General features: G+C 39.1%; 1 protein-coding gene across 7 annotated transcripts in view; it reads right to left on the bottom strand.

The window, feature by feature from the left end:
• The window catches only part of LOC129690631 (nonsense-mediated mRNA decay factor SMG5-like), a 124,869-nt gene that overhangs the window by 77,062 nt on the left and 28,340 nt on the right, over positions 1–19,467 (bottom strand). The window contains exon 3 of one of the 7 annotated variants that reach the window (XM_055626370.1): positions 2,932–3,024. The exons of 5 other annotated variants lie outside the window; for them this stretch is intronic. The gene's annotated coding sequence lies outside the window, so the exon portion shown is untranslated. Of the gene's footprint in view, positions 1–2,931; positions 3,025–12,393; positions 12,427–19,467 lie in introns of those variants that run through there. One more of the 7 variants, XM_055626373.1, reaches the window with a different exon arrangement.

Genomic DNA, 19,467 nt, shown 5'->3' on the forward strand with positions numbered 1-19,467 from the left:
TGTGTGTGTGTGTGTGTGTGTGTGTGTGTGTGTGTGTGTGTGTGTGTACCTGTACCTTTGTTTAATTCTGGTTTTTTGTTTGTTTGTTTTCTAAAGAAAAAGTAAAAGAAGTCATAGAGTTGGGTAGGTAGGGAAGTAAGGAGGATCTGGGAGAAGTTGGGGGAAGGGAAAACCATGATCATATTATATTGTATGAAAAAATATTTCCATTACTTATGAACGTATATCATATCAGAGGTAGAGGTACGAACTGAGAGTTTTGAGTAGAGAGCCAAGTACTCTACATTATGGATAACAGGAGCATTACCAGGAAGTGGCACTTAAGCTGATGGTGAAATCAAAGAAGAATAAACTGAATGGGGAAAGTGTGGGAGAAGTCATGTACTCTCTTCCAGACATACAGCAGGAATTCTTCACTGCTTGTCTCCTTCACCCTGCAGGCAGCCAGTTTATAGAATCTGGAGCATCTTAGTGGCAGTTTCAGCCTCTGTTCACTTGCCATGGTCTGCTGGAACACCCTTGCAAGATCTGAGTGGCAGGGCTGAGGGCCACTGGAGCCACATTCTTCAGGTGTTACACCTGTGCTTCGGTGGTAAGTTTAAAGTCACAGAGACTGGATCCAAGCTGCTGCTACCATCTATCTAACTTTACTTATAATGAAGCTCATCTATACATCCATGACTTTCATGAGCCTTTTCCAGTTGATACAGTCTGGGAAGGGGACAGTATGGTCCACCAATTACTTACAAATGTAACTGCAAAGGCATGCCATTGTTTTGGCTGTCTTTGAATAAGAATACCCCCCCCCCCATAGACTCATATATTTGAATGCTTAGTCATCAGGAGTGACGCTATTTGAAAGTATTTAGAAGGATTAGAAGGTGTGGCCTTATTGGAGTAGGTGTGGCTTTGTTGGAGAAAGTATGTCACTGGGGATGAGATTTGAAATTTCAAAATCCCAAACCACCAGTTCCTTTGCTCTCTCTCGCTCTCTCTCGCTCTCTCTCTCTCCTCCACCCTGCCTCAGCCTGAGAAACAGAATAGGGTGAACCTCTCAGCTAAAGCTCCAGCGTCACACACGCTGCCATGCTACCTGATATAATGATAATGGACTAAGCCTCTGAAACTGTAACCTAGCCCCCAAACAAATGCTTTCTTTCATAAATGTCTCTTCACAGCAATAGAACAGTGACTAACACATTGCCTCACAAGAATGGCTGAAAATTCAGCATGATGGTAGAAAAAATAAAGAGGGATACAGCACTGGAGAGGCTGGTGGAAGACACGTGCTAAGAGATATTTTATGCTGTTACAAGGAAAATTTACTTTATCATATGAGCAATAATGAAACTATAAGAATCCTCAAACAAGGTAATTAGATGAACATATTAACTACTAATGAATTACTAATATTACTCTACTAGTAAAATTATACATTGATTGTTACAACATACTGTGCATTGGGAAACACAAGTATTGGGATATTGAATTGGGAGAAGGATTGAAGGACAAGGAGGGGACAAAACTCCACAAGAAAACCAACAAAGTCAACTAACATAGACTGAAGCACCAAAGAGCTTGCATGGAGTGGACCTAGGCCCCAAAACACATGTAACTGATGGGCACCTTGGTCTTCATGTGGGTTCCCTAGCAAGTGGAACAGGGGTGGTTTCTGACATGGACTCTGCTGCCTGCTTTGGATTACTTTCTTCTAGCTGAGCTACCTTGCCTGGTCTCAGTGGAAGATGATGTGCTTAGTCCTGATATGACTTGATGTGCTGGTATGGTTTGGAAGGGGGGCAATGCCTCCCCTTATCTGAGGAGAAGGGGAGGGGAGAGGAGAAGAGAAGCTCTGATAAGGATGTAAAGTGAATAAATTAATTTAATTTAAAATAGCATAACAAATCCTCAAATGGGGTAATTAGATGAACATTTACTCTATTAGTAATATACATTGGTTGTTACAATATACTGTGCACTGGAATATATGAGTATTGGGATACTGATGCATCCACTAGCACAATACTTAAAAATGAAAAGGATTTGGATTTAAATTCTTATTGGGCAATAAACTATAACCTTTAGGTGGTATTTAGCCTCTAATTAAATCAAATTCATCCTATGTCTGGATAGTATACAGCTGTTATTGACTCAAAGGTTAATTAAGTGAGAAACTAAATGTAGAAGACTCACCTTTTGCTACACAGATATCAATGGCTACTAGCATTTTAAGTGAAAGACGCACTGACAATATTTCAAGTAATCACTGGCTTAACAGTGCTTAATTGCAGCCCTCATAATGGATAAAAAAAAAAAAAAACTAAAAATACATATGTTAACATCCCCATCTCAAGATTCTACCTCAATGCATCTGTAGCAAGGCCCAAGTGTCTGTATTTATCTCAGGTTCCAGCGACTGTGATTGGAGGCACAACCACAATGAAGAACACATCATTGAACACTACTTTTAGATTCATTAGGATAAGCTTTGCTTAAAAAAACAGCAGCTGAGCTAGAGTTTGCCACCTCTGCACCTCAGCTTCTACTATCCTGAGGGTATAAAAATAGTGTCCTTGTTCAAATGAAACAATATGACAAGGCCTGGCACACAGCTAAAGATAATAATACACAATGGCAGGAACCAGGTGAAGTGCTCAAAAGTAACTGTATTAAATAGCATACATTTCAATCACACAGAGAAGTCAAAGGTCATGATGTTGCCATCAGTCAGAAACCAAGACAAAAAGAGGAAAAATATATCAGTGACTACATGGATGTTCAGCGCAAACAGCTGATGAGTGAGAGGGAAGGCAGAGATGCGCTGGAGGCTCCCAGAGCTGGAAGGCAAGGCAGATAGTCAAAAGCTGAGGCAGAGCAGCAAGAGCCAGGTGATCTGCAAGTAAGATGAGCAGAAGAACAGGTATCAGGTACCAGCAAAAGGGATCACTTGATTCCAAGGCAATCTTCAGTCCCTGGTAGGAAGCTTCTTACAGACTTCCTGCTGTAGTAGGAACCAGTCTATGCCTGTAGGTGGAAGCAAGAAAGTGCATGAAAATGGAGAAGGGAAAGCTGATGAGAGCAGGAATACTATAAAGTCTCTCTGGGAAATGTAGACACCCACTGAGACACAAAGCCATTAAGAAACCATATTTATTACTAAAACAGAAGCTAACAAGCAAGAAATTATAGCACATGCCCAAAGTATGTTAGCATGAAGTACATTTTTAGGAGAAAAAAATGGAAACAGTAATTTCATTCATGGATTAATCTATTCATTTTTATAAAATGGCAATGATTGAGTTCCTTTGATTGTCAAGCCCCACAGCAGAGTCCATCACGATCATATTACCTAACAGAGGCAACAAGGATAAGATTCATTCCAGTATGATGCAGGGAGTCTTAAGTTATAGTTAATACTAGGTTACCAGGAAGACGTCTCACTGGAAGAAAAGCATTAAATAGCTCATCAGAAATAATGAGGACATAAAATGTCCACTTTGGATAAATAGCATGCACAAAGACACAACGGTAAGGTCAGAATCTGGAGCATCTTAGTGACAGCCTCAGCCTGTGCTCACTTGCCGTGGTCTGCAGAAACACCCTTGCAAGATCTGAGTGCCAGGGCGTAGGGCTACCAGAGCCATATTCCTTTAGGTGTTACACTTTTGTGGAGAAATAACTCAGTATAGTTTCTGTATATACTGTATGGTGAAGGAGAATGGAAGTTGACAACAAAGGACCATAAGCAGCAGGCCTTGTTAAAATGTGGGTTACTAAACAAAAAGAAAGGACATGAAGTCAGATGAAAAGGTGGCAGAAAGGAAGCTGGGAGAGTAAGCAGGAGGAGGGGGGCAACTATGACCAAAATACGGTGTACACAATATAGTAAACTGTCAATGAATAAATAAAATTCTACAATGGAAAATAAAATTTTAAAAATATATGGATGCTAAGTAGCACACACAAATTCAAGTATGCACATATCCTGAAAGTTAGAGTGACATTTATAGTTAAAAATAAGCTGGTTTAAACACTTTAGATCATATAATATACATAATAAATTTTTTTGTTTTCCTTTTTATCTATTATAATTTATTCAATTTGCATACCAGCTATAGTCCCCTTCCTCATCTCCTCCCAATTCCACCCTTCCTTTCTCATCTCCTGCCATGCACCTCCCCTAGTCCACTGATAGGCGAAGTCCTCCTCCCCTTCCATTCGACCCTAGCCTATCAGGTCTCATCAGGACTGGGTGCACTGTCTTCCTCTGTGGCTTGGTAAAGCTGTTCCCACCTCAGAGGGAGGTGATCAAAGAGTGGGCCACTGAGTTCATAACAGAGACGGTCCTGTTCCCATTACTAGGGAACACACTTGGACACTGACCTGCCATGGGCTACCTCTGTGCAGGGGTTCCAAGTTATCTTCTTGCATGGTCCTTGGTTGGAGTATCAGTCTCAGAAAAGATCCCTGTGCCCAGATTTTTTTGGCTCTGTTGGTCTTCTTGTCCCCTCCAGGTTTTTCTATCTCCCCCTTCTTTCATAAGATTTCCTGCACTCTGTCCAAAGTTTGGCTATGAGTCTCAGCATCTGCTTCTATACCTTGCTGGGCAGAGTCTTAGTAGGCTCCTGTCATGTTCCTTGTTTTCTGCCTCTTCCAATGTCTATCCTGTTTGCCTTTCTGAATGAGGTTTGAGCATCTTACCCAGGGTCCTCCTTCTGAGTGGAACCCCAGTAGCAATAGGCTCGATTGAAAAACAAACAAAACTTCCAAACAATAAAGCAGCCAATTGTCAAAACAAATAGTTCTTAAAAGAAAAACTACTAATAGCATTAAACATTTTCAAAGGTGCTCAATATCTAACTATCAAATAAATGTGAATTAAAACTATTTTAAGATTCCATCTTGGGGCTGGAGAGATGGCTCAGAAGTTAAGAAACTGACTATTCTTCCAAAGGTCCCGAGTTCAATTTCCAGCAACCATATGGTATCTCGTAACCATCAATAATGAGATCTGGTGCCCTCTTCTGGTCTGCAGGCCCACATGCAGGCAGGATACTGTATAAATAAATAATAAATGAATAAATCTTAAGGGAAAAAAAAAGATTCTATCTCATTTCAGCCAAAATGGCCACCACCAGAGAAAGAGAGAGAGCATGTACTCACTGTGGGTTGGTGTGTAAGCTCTTCAACCACTGTGTCACTCAAAGTGAATGGGTCTCCAAAATCTAATAATAGAACTACCTTATGATACAGGTTTATCACTCCTGGGCTTATACCCAAAAGGCTCTATATCCTGCCACAAAAAAATACTTGCATAACCATGTTTGTTGCTATTCTTTCATAGTGGCAACAAAATAAATAAATAAATAAAATCAGGCTAGATGCCTCTCAGAGATAGAAAGACCTGGAGGGGACAGAAGCTCCAAACGGAGACCAACAGAGCCATAAAAACTGAGCACTGGGGCCCCTGAAGAGAATGATACCTCACTGAAGGACCATTCATGGAGAGGACTTAAACCTCTGCTCAGATTTAGCCCATAGACTCAGTCACCAAGTGGGTTCCCCAATAAGGGGAGCAGGGACTTTCTCTAGCATGAACTCAGTGGCAGGCTCTCTGATGGCCTCCTCTTCAGGGGTGCAGCCTTGCCAGGCCACAGAGAAAGACAATGTAACTAGTCCTGATGTGAACTGATAGGTTAGAGTCAGATAGAAGGGGAGGAGGGCCTGAGAGGCCTGCTTTAATAAGTTCTTAGAACTGGCAAACCTATATAATACACACTACTCTTTAAAGACTTTTTAGATTTTATTGTCAATTTTAATGTCAAAGCCAGAACTAAAGATATGACTTTAATACTCCCTTGGTGGAATGTTGTGCAGGCAATTCAACTGGCCTGCCCTTAGGGACCCTTAAGGTCCTGACAACATCCTATGTCAGTACTTGCATTCTATGACATCATCTGGGCCAGGTACTTCAGGCATAACCGGTGGTCTTCTCTCTCTCTTGCTCTCTTGCTGTCCTCTCTGCCCTTTCTCTGTTGGGGTACTCCCCCCATTTCTCTCTCTCTCTCTCTCTCTCTCTCTCTCTCTCTCTCTCTGTGTGTGTGTGTGTGTGTGTGTCTGTCTGTCTGTGTCTCTGTCTCTGTCTCTGTCTCTCTCTCTCTCTCTCTCTCTCTCTCTCTGTCTCTGTCTCTTTCTCTCTCTCTGCCCTCACGGCTCCCTCAGGCCCTAACTCTCTTCTGCTTCCCTTCCCCCCCCAATAAAACTTCTTTCATATAATATCTGTTGTGTACATGTGGCATCATTTTAAATAAAATCCTAACACTTATGTTTTCTTTTATCTCATATACATAAATAGACATTCACATAAGACACACATTCATACAGACAGACAAACACAACTTGAAAATGAATACTACCTCACCTATAATACATGTGTCCATATACATAGACAGGCTACATAGCTGTCTTAAATAAATGTGAACTTAAATCTAATGCATGCATACTTACTAATGTGTCATTATTGAAGTCTAGCAGGTTCTACTAAAGTGTTAGTAAGTCCAATCAATCACAGAGACAGCCCATGGCTCTGTCAAGGAAGCATGTAAGACCACCTATGAATCATAAGGACTATCACTAATATTCTTGCTTCTTGGTAACATCTGCTTAGGATAGAGGAAATGGAGTTAACCTATTTGCCATCCTGCCTTTAGAAGTTCCATATGCTGACAGACTTGTTAAGTATGCTCAAGCTTCCACAGGTGGAGAAACAAACCACTCATAAGGGTTGGCCCCATGCCCAGCAGTGGATGGCTAACACAAAGTGGCCACAGTGGCATCCTTGGAGGTTCTTCATCTCATAATGTTGAGCCATTTTTCTTTTTCCACCTTGAAGGTTATTTGTGTATATATTATGGCTTTTAGTTTTGTGTTTTTAAGAAATTCCTGCATGTGTGAACATATGTGTCTCTGCATCTATATGTGTTTATTGTACTTTTTCTTGTTTGTTTTATCCTATTCTGATTTGCTTCTTTTGTTTTATCTTATTGTATTTTATTATTTATTGGATACCTGTTTGTTTTCTAAGGAGAGACAGAAAGGGTGAGAATCCAGACAGGAGGAACTGGGAGGGGGAGTAAAAATTATAGACTATATTGTATAAAAAATCTATTTCTATAATATATTATTCTATATCTTTGTTTTGTATAAAAAATCCATTTTTCAATAATAAAAAGCTAAGGTAGAAGAAAAAGTTCTTGAAGCAGATGAACTTAATAGAAAAGATAAGAATAATAACAGATTTGAAAAACACTGGGGTGATTTCAAACTGTCTTCATAGGTTGTCTCTTACTGACCTCCATAACTCCCTTTAAGTCTCAGCTATTCAATCATGGTCATGTATAATTTTTAGCAGAGATTAATACTGTGCTACTTTCAGGGACAGAAGGTTCCTTCCCGGGAATTTCAGGTAGTCCTCTACTCTGAAATAATATGTTATCACATTTTAAGACACATTAATGGAATCAATTTTCATTAAGTACCTACTTTATTCAAGAGATAATAACAGAGTATATAAGGACTGTCTGAATGTTATTATATACTAATTTGGAGAAAGCATAAAATAAGGCAAGGCATGAGTGCAATAAAGTGTCAAGTACTCAATATGATACAGACATCACCATTACTTTCTGTACCAGGCACTGTGCAGAGAAACACGACACAAGTAAAAAGAAACGCCTAATGGTAATAACTCCCAAACACTTTTTTAAGTCCCTCAATTCTTAGTCTCTCTAGCAATGGAGTACCGAAATTAGTCACAGGGTAAACGTGTTAAATTTCTAAATATGCTGCTGGGTGGTGGTGACACACACTTTAACCCCAGCACTCGGGAGGCAGAGACAGGCGAATCTCTGTGAGTTTGAGACCACCTTGGTCTACAGAGTGAGTTTCAGGACAGCCAAGGCTACATACACAAAAGCAATTCTCAATATGCACAATTTGAAGCCATGTCATCAGCTGAGCCTTGCTGATCACAGTTTACTTGTAAAATCTCAAAGCTATCCTTGCCAGGGTCTGCTTCATCTGTTGGCATCTGTATCATCTGTACTGCTCTTACAACCAATGTCTCTATATTAGTTGTACTGTGAAAAATACACTGGTGCTCTAACACCACAAAACACTTTATAAGCAACTCTTAAAACTACAGCTATCCTGTAAAATAATGCCCTGAACACAACCTTCAGTGACACACCACCGTGATGGGCCCAACCCTGATCTCTTATGTCCATAATTCAGAAACTTGCTGCTGTGGTGATTTTTTTCCTCAACAGTCACCCTCAGTGCATTACTAGCTAGCTACACCTTGCATAAGTTATTAAAGATATTCATTCCAATTTGATGACAGTCTATTTCCCCTTTTCCTAAAACTACTACACTAGCTGCATCTACCTTTTGGTCCAAAACCTCATAGTATGATCAAACGTAATAACAGAAAGCTGTTGCAATTACTCAGCAAGACCAACAATCAATAACAGAATTCTATATTCAAACACAGTTCTCATGTATTGACTCCCAACCTGTATTAGTCTCTTCTGAGGGCCAGATGGCAGCTCAAAAATCCTTGATTATTACTTGAAATATTGTATATTGAAATATAACTGAATATTCCTTATTACTTGAAATATTGCATAAACAAAGAAAAGCAAATCATTTCCTCTAACCCCATTCTAAGCATCCCTACAATCTGGCCCCATCTAAGGAAGCTGTACACCTAATCATACAATTGCTCAGGCCGATAATTTGGCCTTCTTGACTTTTTCTCATCTGATTCAAACCATCAGTAAGTCCTGTTGGCTTGACATCTAACAATCTGAAATATTTTCGTATCACATCACCTTCTGCCCCTGAGCTCATTACTACATCTCTGATTCTAAGAACTTTAAGACATTTGGTGGCAAAAATGACTGCTCTTTTCATTAGAGCACCAGGTATCCGACGGCAGGAATGGTAACTACTTTGTGCTTTGCTGTATTTCTAACAACTAGCTGTCATAAAATAGTCACTCAAAAAACACTGACTCTGCCACTTCACAAAGCACCACCCTTCTAAAAAAAATGAGATTATAATTTAATTATAACACTTCTCCCTTTCTTTTACTTCCTCCAAACACTACCCCTCCCCACTCATGCTTCAAAGTTGTGACCTCTTTTTCATTGGTTGTACCATCCTTTTATAATAGAGTTTTCAACAGTATTCTTGGTGTGCTAATATGACCATAGGAAAATTTAAGAATATTTATCTCTTAACATGTAAAATGGGACAAATTAAATGATCTATAAATTCCCTATCCAAGCAAAAAAACAATATCTATAAGTGTGTGTGCATGCAGGCCTGACTTAACTTACAGGATATTTCTTTTCTACTCAGTCCATTGGGTGATTTCTGTGTGGCTCCCTTTTATTGTTGTATCTGATAATAAATATGTAGTTCAAGATCATAGAGTATTTTCATTTCTATTGCTTCCTTTGACATACACCTGACAGGACATTATACTATTTTTACATCACAGTGAAGGTCTATAGACTCAGAGAGGTAATGAGATTTCTTCAAATTCACCATGTATTGCATTTCATTTCACAAATCTATTATTAAAGAAGGCATATTAGCTAGTACTTTAATTTTCATAGTCATGCTGTGTACCAGGAATTGCCTGAAATACTGTTTTAACTAATAAAAATGTCTGTAGATATGGCTTAAGGAATTCTAACCCTATTTTCCAATCTTCATAAGGGTTTTTAGAAGACTCTAAGCCAATGCACCTTTAAGAGAGCTTCTGCCAGTTTGTTTTAGTGCTGCAATGGCAAATCTTTTCAGTCAAGTTGAATTGATTTGCAATCATCTAGGAAATAGGACTGTACAAGTCCATGAGGGAGTTTCCAGGCACAATTAAGGCTGAATGAAAAGGAGAAAGCAGTCTGAGAATAAGTGCCCATCTCTCTGCTTGCTAGCTGACGACACATTGTCACCAACCACCACACCCGCCAACTAATGCGTGTTCTCTATTATGGTGGTATCCTCTCAAAACTTAAACCCCAACACATCCTCCCTTCTGTGGCTTCTCTTCTTGAGTATTTTATCACAGCAATGAGGAAAGTCATAGCAAGACATACAAGTACTGAAAAGACCCATGAGACCAAAATTACCCCCTTCTCAATACAAGAGTACTGACTACTTCTCCTGCTTATGTATTACTTTGCATAAATGACTGCCCCCAGAAAGCTACTTCAATGAGCAGGAATATAGAATAATTTTTAAAAGTTAACTACCTCTTAGCATGCCAGCATGGACAGGAAAAATTCCATGCAGTCCATGCTACAGGCTTTCCCGCAGACGACCTCTCACATAGGCTGTTCAATTTCAAGTGGTCTGCCCTGGACACCTATACCTATAATCAACACTAAATTGACTTAGTAGAGTTATATACATTTGTGCATATGTATATATGTGTGTATGTGTGCATATATATACATATATGTATGTATATATACATATATGATAAAGAAGAGATTGTGGATTTGGGAGAAAGAAGACATCATAGCTACTGTACTCATGTATGAAACCCTCAAAAAATTACAGTTAAATAAAAATAAATAAAGTTTTAGTTTCAAGTTAGGCTCCTGGTATTTATTATATCCTCAATTACAAAAGATCCTTTTTATGCCTGTGCACTATCCTGCCAAGGACTGAGGAACACAGCCGCTGGTGGGAAGTCCTCCACCCTGGTTGCCCAGTATATTCAGCCCAGCCCTCACACTCAACACACCGCACTCTACGTTTTAAAAGTTTCAGTCTTCTGTATAAAAATTTAATGATGTTTCTTTCCAAACAGTTGAAATCTATGTTGTAAGGGCCAAGCTGTTTCACTTTACAACTGATCACCTGGATTTCTTCTGTACTTTCTTTTTCTGGCTCCACAATGATCATTAAAGGACTCACAGGGAGTTCAAGGAATACAGTATCTGATACAGACACTCTGGAAGCTCTGGGCTGCAGACAGAGGAAACCAAATACCAAGGGCCCAAACTGGAGAGAACCTAAACCAAGCTAATAAAAGAAACAAAATACAACCACAAATTTTAACCAAAAGTCATAGCGGGAACTTGCATCTATCCATTAAAAGCCAATAGAAGATTAAATTCAAAGGTTGGAGCCTGAACAGAAATGGAGTGAGTGGGTCAAAGTATATACTAAGATCTATTAATGACCAATTTTAAAAGGAAAGAGAGAAATGAAGGATGGGAGGTGGCAGATGGCAGGGAAGGAGGAAAAGGTTTATGTAAAACTATCTGTGGTCAGAACTCTAGGGACTATGATGTTATCCAGAGGTAGGTGGATGAGACAAGACAGAAACAGCCTTTACAGAATGGTTCCTGCAAGGGCACAAATGCTGAACAGGAGTAAGTAAAAACAACAGCAGCAACAACAACAAAAAGCCCACAACAGTAAGAAATTTACGTGGAAGTCATTCGCCACCGGTTGTGGATGGCCTTGACCCCTTAGGTCATGAGAAGAAGAGCAACTAGACTAGTGCTGAAGAATTCTGGAGGACTTGGAAGTTTTTATAGACTAACCGGAACTCTGTCTTCCTACTGGTCTCTTTAGAATCTTACCTTTCCAGAAAGGCGAGTAGAGAAGTTGAGGTTTATTTTTGTATTTGAACTAACAAATTCAAACACGATTTCTCTCCAGCCTTCTCAGTCTGTTCAGCCTTTCCTAAAAACAGCACAAATTCTATCTCCATTTCACTAATATTAAAGAAGTTAATCTGTTGCTGCTGCTCTGTTAATGCCATTATCTCCTAAGAGCCAGAAAGTAAATGGCCATGTATGTTCCTGGGTCAGAAATCAGAACAGTTAGACAAATACCTTGCTTGGAGGAAGTGGGTAAAGTAATTGGTGAAGTTAGAAAGGGCCTGCATTTGCATAAGTGTTTGTCCCTAGTTGGGAGTGCCGTCTCCTTAGGTGACCCCAAGCAGCCTTGTGTGGGGAGGGGAATTTTTCCAAAGACAAGCTGTCCTAAAGATCACCTTGGTCCACACTGCAGTTTCCAGGGTTTTATATCTCAGAATACGCCTGCCCTAGGCTCACAACCGCCCCCAGGGTGTCAGTACAGCCCTACAATACAGACACCCATCTCCCGCCCTAGATGGGGCTCCCCCAACTGGTGGGAACCGGAGGAACTGCAGTGCGACATCCCGCAGGGAGCTGAATGAAGCCCAAGCTTGTGGTCTACACAGGCCCTGGTGACAGCAGCCTGACTTTCCGTTTGTGAGCTCCAGAGGAGGACCCTGGGGGTAATCGGTCCTCTGGACGCTAGCGTCTTTGCGCCCCCACCTACCCGTATCGAGTCTCTCATCTCCGGTGCGTGTCTCCACGTGTTCCGAAGCTCCAGGTGCCGCCACGCTGGCTCCAGAAGCCAAGAGGCCGAGGGGACCCGAGCGCACCGGCTGCCGCCGCACCGTGTGTGCTAACCGGGCTGGCGCGGGGGGAGCGGGCCAGGGCCGGCTCCTCCAGCCGGAGCGCAAGCCCGTCGCCACGCACCCTGTCACCGCCCGACAGCCCGGCCCGGCCCAAGCCTACCCGGCGCGCAGGGACACCTTCTGGACAGCGCTATGGACACGGTCTGCAAAGGAACCGGTAAGATGCACGCTTTGGTGTCAGTGCCTGCGGGCCCCAGAGAGCAACCAATGTCTTGGGTTCAATGAGGATAGAAAGGACCGAGGACCACTGACCCCAGGACCACCCTTTCCTTTCAAGGAGTCATCCTTCATGCTCTGGCCAAACTCATGAAGGTCATGGGAAATTGGACACAGGGGTGCTCTCTACAGAGGGGCACCAAGGCGAAAGTGGCCCTATCTGATTGGTTATTAAAACGATCTGACTAGAATCTGCAACAGCCAGGCTGGCTAGACCAGCATGTTGGCCATCTGTTTTTGGATGACCCTTGACTGATGTTTCTCAGAAAGAAGACTTGGAAATGGCGCCTTTCTAAAGGGAAGATTAAGTAATGAGGTGTCTCCAAAAGGCATCCGGGGAATAAATTGTTCCCAAATCCCCAGTGCTTGTGTTTCCTAGGAGATTTTTTTTTTTTTCATAAAGATTATCCAAGGTGAAAAAGATGAATCTGGATTTCATTTCAATGTGGTTGGAGAGATAGAACATCTCCTAATGTCTACAGCTTACAATATATAATGGAAATGAGTTGTAGAACCAACCAAATGAAGGAATTTGGAACCTTAAATTGGTGTGAAAGGAGACACCTAAAGCTTCAAGTAAGGAAGCCACTTGGGGGAAGGCTTCTCTCCTGGTGTTTCTATCTTCTCCAGGGCAGAGGAGCCAAGCGAGAGACTCAACTGCAGATTCTCAAACACTGCCCTCAGTGTCTAGTGCTCGTGACCACAGAGCATGAGTAACTAGCCAAGCTTCAGCCTCATGTAGTTTGGAATCTACATCTTAGATTCTGCTGCAGCAATGCCAGCCCTGTATTTAACCAATTCTAAGGTAATATCTTAATAAAACGAAACAATCAAGCTATTGTGCCACTCTGAAAAACACTGGGCCCTAATTTCTTATTTGTTTATTTATTTATCTATTTATTTATTTACTTGATTGTGTGCATGTGCATGCATGTGTATTTGGGCCTATGCATCTTAGGGAGCCTCTGTGGAGTTCCTAGGACAACTTTTAGGAGTTAGTGCCCTCCTACCTATGGGTTTGGGTGAAGCTCATGCTTAGAAGCAAGTAACTTTACCTGCTGAGACACCTCACAGTCCCCAGACTAATTTTATAGATGAGCAACTGAGGCTGGCAGAAAAACTCATCAGAAGTATAAATAATTAGCCAATGGCAAATTTCAAACTAGCATGCCCTAAAATCAAGGTGTGTGTGTGTGTGTGTGTGTGTGTGTGTGTGTGTGTGTGTGTGTAAATGAGTGATTTTACAAACTACAAGTGATTTGCTGAGCTTAGCCACAACTTGAGAGAAGTGTGACTCTCAAGGTGCATCCTGATTATGAAGGTTTCACAAACCTACACACATGATAAAATGTCAGATTTTTAGATACATTACACCAATGTTGATTTTCTGATTCTGATGTTGTGCTATAGCTCTATAAAATACACCTGTTGAAAAAAAACTGGATGAAGGGTATGTAGGACCTCTCTATTTTCTTTTCTATTTCCTATGAATCTGTAATTATTTCACAATTAAAACCTTTCTTTAAGGTTATTTTACAAGTACATCAAATCCAAACATTCCCTTTTTTTATAAATCTGAGCAGCCACAAAATGTTATTTATATAGATATGCTATCTAAAGTATTGACTACATACTTAAAATGCTTGTGAGATATATATATATATATATATAGATATATATATATATATATATATAGATATATATATATACTAATACTTACATACTTCTTTCCTGATATTGTTAAAGACCAATCTTTTGTATATAAGCTATTGTACTGTACTTCAAAATACACATTTCAGGTATTATTCCTCATGAAGGACACTAGCATATTCTAATTCAAGAGTATCTTAGCAGTGTATACTTATTTCAGTGTGTTTTTTTTTTTTTATTTTTGGGGGAAAATGAGGAGCAATCTCTGAAATGCTTCCTGTGTTAAATTAGCAGCCTGACATTTTTCTTTCCTGTTTAAAATACTAAGGTCCTGAGTCTATCATTTTTATTTTACCTTAACAAAATATTTTCTGTGCTCCAGGTACCTGAATGCATCGTTATCACCTTTTATAATTGATAGAAGTGGGCATATTTTCTATAGAAAGAATGTGCTCATAAGTACTTCTCTCTTTAAAAGAAATCAAGAATATAAATCAAATTTGGATTTTAAGATCTATCCTTCTAAGGAGTTTCTACTTTGAAGGTTGACCACCAATAAAGGAAACCCCACAGTATACTAATGTAATCTTTTGTTTGTTCATTTGTTTTGTTTTTGTTTTTGTTTTTCAAAACAGGGTTTCTCTGTGTATCTCTGGCTTTCTTGTAACTCACACTGTAGACCAGCCTGGGCTCAAACTCTCAGAAACCTGCCTGTTTCTGCCTCCCTGAGTGCTGGTATTAAAGGTGTGAGCCACTAAGCCCAGTTTATACTAATGCAGTTTTTTCTTTTATTAATTTATTCATTTTACATCCCGATTTTAGCCTCTTATTCGTTTCCTCCCAGTCCCACCTCCTTCCCTCTTCTCCTTTATCCCTATCCCCTAGTCCTGAGAAAGGGGGAGCTTTTCTCCCTTCCCAACTGACCCCAGACTACTGCAATCTTAAGACAGTCCAAAAGACCAAGTTCTTAGCAATGCTAGACAAGTCTCTATACAGGCTTTCTGCATAGAGAATACAAAACTCCAAGAATGTCAATTTAATTGGACTCGGTTATAATTTCCACGATTGCTAAATATGTTTCATATTTACTTAATATTATTTAAGCACACTGTGCTTTTCATTAGACTTTATCTATAGAATGAAACCCATAAAATATCAGGTTTTATATGTTATTTTTCTACTATGTAGGAAAAATTCATATATAGCTTTTAAAGAGTTATCTGAGAATCACCTAAAATCAACTGTGTCTCCAGCTGTACACTTGGCACCCTGGGAGACAATACACAGTATGAGGGATGACTCAGGAGTGATGGTAGAGAGGAACCTAGTTACACAGAACAGCAGGAGAAAGTATTAATGCTAAACTATTATACTATTGACTCTCACTATTTTCCATCTGGTCTTGCAAAGAGCCTGTGTCCAGAGGAGTTCCATACTAGGGCAGCCCTTTCCAGCACTAGAAAGATTCAAGGATATTTATATTGACATTAACTCAGAACTCACATAATCACAGTATATCTGCTGGAACCCAACCAGAACTTCTCAATACTGCTATCATGTTAAACTTCACAGATGCCTCAGTGAAGCGCATAGGCTTTCCCACATGTCCCAAGATGACTGCCTATACGAGATTTATTTCACAAATGTACTTTAAAAGTCAGGAAGACATTCACTTATAACAGGTTGAAATTACAATTTTTGAAAATCAAGAGAATTTGCTTTTAGAAACGAGTATTTCTAGCATCATCAGGCCTTGCAAGTTCTGGTGAGGGTTTACTACAGAGAATGTCTAGTGCTTCTCCCCTGAGGGGACACTAAAGTCTTACTTCCAACTTATAAGCTTTGTTTTGCAATTTGTACTTTGGAAATCATTTTTTGTTTCCTTCAAATATAATTAAAATGACCAGGCTTTTTGTTTCTTAATATTTCTAAAAGACATAGTGAAAATTCATTTCTAATCTACTTGACATGCTAAAATTAAGTCTTAGTGTATCACATGTTTCTGAAACCAAAACTCTGGATTTTTCAATTATTCACAGTTTTACTAGTATTCATAATGTTTATTAACATAATACTTAGCTCAAGTATTAAACTACCTAAACATTATTGACTTTGATAAATTGTGGTAGAATGAGATAGCTAATGTGAACTAATAATATCTTGAATGGTCCTCGAAGTTGAGACAAAGAAATAAAAGACAGTAAGGAGTTATCTATTTCTCAAAAATGAATATATAAAATATGAATTTAATTTCCAAGGAGAAGATTATTTCTTATTCCCCAAAGAAAATGATGAACCTTTGATGACCCAAAGAAAGTTTTCTGAGGCAAAAAAAAAAAAACATAAAAATCACATTAGGTTCAACCTACTAATTGTTCATTTCTTTCTCTGGGTCAGAGTAATGTATTTTGTAGCATGGATGAAAAGAGGAGTAGAGGGTAATATTAACCAGTCTTCTCCCTACTCTCTTGGTTTAACTTGTGCCCAGGGAAACTCAATTTGTAATTCTATCAATTTCACACCATCAATATGCATTAAGCTAGCTTTAAAAGTCATGGAATAATAGCCTGAGTGACTAGGTGCTTTTAAAACTAATGACACTTTAATGCATTTATTAAAATGATGCATGCTTTTGAAAGGGCCATTATGTTTCCATGAGACAGAAGGTGGTAGACTTGTAAACTTTGTATTATCTAGATGAACATCCTTACATACACATTTGGTTCTTGGTCTACTAAATGGAGAGGTGGCTACTGTATGGTTATTTCTTTTTTTGTAACTAGTTCTTTTATATTTTGAGAATATAATATAATGACTTCATTTATCCTTTCCCTTTCCTTCATCTAAGCCCTCCTATGTGCTCCTTCTTATTCTCTTTCAAATCTGTGGCCTCTTCTTCCATTAGTTGTTGTCATGTACATATATGTGTGTGTGTACATATTCATAAATATTTAAATACAACCTGCTCTGTCTGTGTAATTTCACTTCTGTGTATGTTTTAGGACTGATCAAATTCTGTCAGCTGGGTAGACAGTGCTTTCTTCAAAAGCCAAAGACAACAAAATCTCAGCAATAGATACAAGAAGCCCATTTTGAAATTGTTGGTCAGGATTGTTCAAGAAAACTTGCAAAGTATTACAGGCTATTGCATTGCCCTTGGTTTCCCCCTGTGTCATGTTCCTACTGTTGAAGGCATCATGTAATTCTGATACAGGCCCCAGAGTTTTCTGAGCTGAAACTGACCTGAGGACTAGCTTTCATGGTTCCAGAGGGCATCAGGTAAGCTTTCAAAGAAGGGAAGCAACTAACTGTTCTTCCCAGCCATGATGCTTATAAACCACAACAACAACTATCATAACATGAGACCCTGAAAAAAGTATGCAAAAGTGACACACATACCCTGGAAGTAACCAACAGCTCTCTTACCGGACTTAGAATTTACTCAACAAGAAGGAAACCACTTCTGGTGCTGGAAAATGTAGCAAGATTAATAAAGTCTTGGACGAGTAGCCACAAATGCTACTTTACTAAGCCAACATAATCCTTAACTATATTTTAAATATTTGTCCTTATATCCACAGATAAGTGTAGTCCTCAACCCACATTGAGGAAATTTCTCTTTGCAACAGATAGAGACCATTACAGAAAACCACAACCAGTTAGAATGCAGAGTTGTGGAGAATCCAGTCCAAACTAATGTGTCTACAAAACAGTGCTCACACCTAAGGTTATTTATTTTTATTGTTAAAAATATTTTTACCATACAAAATAGTCTGACCATGGCTTCCTCTTCCCCATGTCCTCCCAGATCATCCCTACATCTTCACTATCCAACTCTTTTATGTTTTATGGGTTTTGTTTTTGTGTCTGTGTTTCTTGTGATCGTTGTTATTGTTTTGTTTTGTTTTGTTTTTTTAATTCTGGTTTGTTTGTTTTTATTTGCCTGTATCTTCTCCTAAGTAAATGCATCTGGTAGCTTTTGTGTTGTGGTAGGTTGGTGTTCTGTCCATGGTGCTGAATTGGTCTCTATTTAAGAGCACCCCCTCCACCACTATAATAAACGTAAACAATGATGACAGGAAGACTGGTGTTTCTCCCGATCAACAACTTTATAAAAGGATATAAGGCTAGGCGATGGTGCCACAAACCTTTAATCTTGGCAGAGGCAAAGGCAGAGGCAGAGGGAGGCCGAGTCAGAATTTAGAATCTGAATTTGAATCAGTTTGAAGACTGCCTGGTCTACAGAGTGTTTCAGGACATCCAGGGCTACACAGAAAAACCCTGTCTACAATAAAATGAAACAAAAACCATGTTTAGAATTTAAAAGTTCATGTATTGTGAAACTTTTAATTAACATAAAAGATAATAGGAAAATATTATTAATTTGTGTATTTGAGGAATTTTGAAGGGAAACAGCAAGTATTTGTTTTTAACCTAACATTCCACCTTGGTATTTTCATCTTTTCACTGCAATTTATTCACAAAACTGTAGTATGTCAGGAATTTTAATAGTCACTGACTTCTGTTCATTTAACAGAAACTGTTCAGTTTCTATTTTGAGAGGCCAATACTTTGAAAATTCTTCATATAATTTCAAGAAAGACAAAGTCTTCCTAATAGTGAGCAATAATTTGCAATCCTTTTTATATATGTAGAGAATACTTATGATCAGTTTCAGATTAATTCAGTGAGACATATAGTTCTGAGGATTGCAAATGATTTCAACATATGGTGTTTGCTACCAAGAAGCCAAAAGTTAATAATTGTTGCACACATATTGATAATAAAATAATATCAAAAGACAGTACATATTGCTAAAACTTAACATTGGTGAGAGATTGAGGTTATTTGGTATTTTTACTGATTTATTATCTCTATTCCCTAACTCTGTTCCTAACACAAATTAAGTGTTTTGTTCCTATTAGTTGCGTAATTTAGAATCTGAGCAAAAGAATAAGTACAAGAAACATGATCACATGGCATTGATCACATGGCATCAGCTTACAGGTATCCCCTTAAGATAGTAAATGTATTCATTTATAGTATGTAATGTATATAGTACTGTA

The sequence above is a fragment of the Psammomys obesus genome, unplaced genomic scaffold (assembly GCF_907164565.1).
Source record: "Psammomys obesus unplaced genomic scaffold, mPsaObe1.curated_primary_1811, whole genome shotgun sequence".
Lineage (NCBI taxonomy): Eukaryota > Metazoa > Chordata > Mammalia > Rodentia > Muridae > Psammomys > Psammomys obesus.